This window comes from Rana temporaria, chromosome 1 (genome assembly GCF_905171775.1).
Source record: "Rana temporaria chromosome 1, aRanTem1.1, whole genome shotgun sequence".
Classification (NCBI taxonomy): Eukaryota; Metazoa; Chordata; class Amphibia; order Anura; family Ranidae; genus Rana; species Rana temporaria.
The window spans coordinates 569,577,990-569,580,174 of NC_053489.1; the positions used below are offsets into that span (position 1 = coordinate 569,577,990).

At 49.5% G+C, this 2,185-nt stretch overlaps 1 protein-coding gene across 2 annotated transcripts in view; it reads right to left on the minus strand.

The window, feature by feature from the left end:
* The window catches only part of SLC7A2 (solute carrier family 7 member 2), a 166,848-nt gene extending 166,164 nt beyond the window's left edge, over positions 1-684 (minus strand). For both annotated transcript variants that reach the window (XM_040334610.1, XM_040334605.1), the window contains exon 1: positions 566-684. The gene's annotated coding sequence lies outside the window, so the exon portion shown is untranslated. The remainder of the gene's footprint in view (positions 1-565) is intronic.
* Positions 685-2,185: the final 1,501 nt, after the last annotated feature.

Genomic DNA, 2,185 nt, shown 5'->3' on the forward strand with positions numbered 1-2,185 from the left:
GCATATATATCTGGTGACAATGTGCAGTGCATATATATCTGATGACAGTGTGCAGTGCATGTATATATGGTGACAGTGTGCAGTGCATATATATCTGATGACAGTGTGCAGTGCATATATATCTGATGACAGTGTGCAGTGCATATATATCTGGTGACAGTGTGCAGTGCATATATATCTGATGACAGTGTGCAGTGCATATATATCTGGTGACAGTGTGCAGTGCATATATATATGGTGACAGTGTGCAGTGCATATATATCTGATGACAGTGTGCAGTGCATATATATGGTGACAGTGTGCAGTGCATATATATCTGATGACAGTGTGCAGTGCATATATATATGGTGACAGTGTGCAGTGCATATATGTATGGTGACAGTGTGCAGTGCATATATAGCTGATGACAGTGAGTACACTTGTGAGCACAGATCACCCCATATGTGAGAAGGAACTCCTTCCTGCAGACACACCTTCCAAATAACTTTCACCCTAAGTTCGCAGCCCAGTAAAGCTGCACCCTACTAGGGTCTGATATAGAAGGAGGGGGGGGGGGGGTACTCACAGTTTGGGGGTCCCCTCCAGGCTCTCTCTCCCTGTAGGAATCCTCTCGGTCCGGATCTGGCAGCAGTCAGTGTGCAGTCAGTTCGGTCGGGTGTCGGGTGTCTTGACAGGCAGCATGGAAAGAAGGGGGTGGGGGGAGGGAGGAGCGCTGACAGACAACACAGCCCAACCAATCAGCAGCAGCGCTGGGATCCGCCTGGATTTGGGAGACTTGTGTCTCTTTTTACAGATGAAGAATTAGTAATGTGTTCAGAGGGACATGGGATGTGACGTGTATTATGGATCTCTCTGCTAGGAAACAGAAGCCCTCCTATCCTGGCCTGGAGAAGTAGATACTATCCGGCCAGTGTGTATCTAAAGATAGGATTTGTCTTCTGACACCAATGCCCTTTCCAGCAGCAGGCTCTGCTAGTAGATCTCTCTGTACACAAGCCCTGCAATGTTTGCTGTATGAATAGCCAGGAGAAGGGCTCATTCACATCAGGCCCATTGCTCAGCCTTACCCAGCGCAGTCCTAGGGCCAGATTCTGAAAGGACTTACGACAGCGCAGCGCCATGTACGCCGTCGTAAGTCCTAATCTGACCCGTCGTATCTATGCGACTGATTCTTAGAATCAGTTACGCATAGATATCCATTAGATCCGACAGGCGTAAGTCTCTTACGCCGTCGGATCTTAACTGCATTTTTTTTTAACCGCTAGGTGGCGCTTCCGTCGCATTCCGCGTCGAGTATGCAACTTAGCTAGATACGCGAATTCCCGAACGTATGCGCGGCCGACGCAGTAAAGTTACAACGTTTACGTTAGGCTTTTCCCGGCGTATACTTGCCCCTGCTATATGAGGCATAAGTGCGGCGTAACAATGTTAAGTATGGCTGTCGTTCCCGCGTCGAAATTTGAAAAAGTTACAACGTTTGCGTAAGTCGTCCGTGAATGGGGCTGGGCGTCAGTTATGTTCACGTCGAAACCAATGACGTCCTTGCGGCGTACTTTGGAGCAATGCACACTGGGAAATTCCACGGACGGCGCATGCGCCGTTCCGCAAAAACGTCAATCACGTTGGGTCACAGTAGTTTTACATAAAACACGCCCCCCTGATCCAAATTTGAATTAGGAGGGCTTACGCCGGCCGATTTACACTACGCCGCCGCAACTTACGGAGCAAGTGCTTTGAGAATACAGCACTTGCCCGTGTAAGTTGCGGAGGCGTAACGTAAATCAGATACGTTACGCCCGCACAATTTTACACGGCTGTACAAGAATCTGGCCCCTAAAGCACAGACAAGACAGTGGCCCATATTCTCTGTAAAAATCCGTTGGCCTAGCTTAAGGCACTTACACTCCGCTGTCCCAACTTACAGGAGCAAGTGTTGTATTCCCCAAACACTTGCTCCATAAGTTGGGACGGCGGAGTGTAAATGCCCCGGCGTAGCCTGGCGGATCTCCAAGGGGGCGGCTTGTATTCAAATTAAGCGCGCCCCCGATTCTAATGAACTGCGCATGCGCCGGGCTTCAAAAAGCCCAGTGCGCATGCTTCAGTTCTCGGCGGAAAACGTCAATGACGCCGACGTGTGCGTCATTGACGTAAAGTCGTATTCAAGAACGACTTACGGAAACGACGT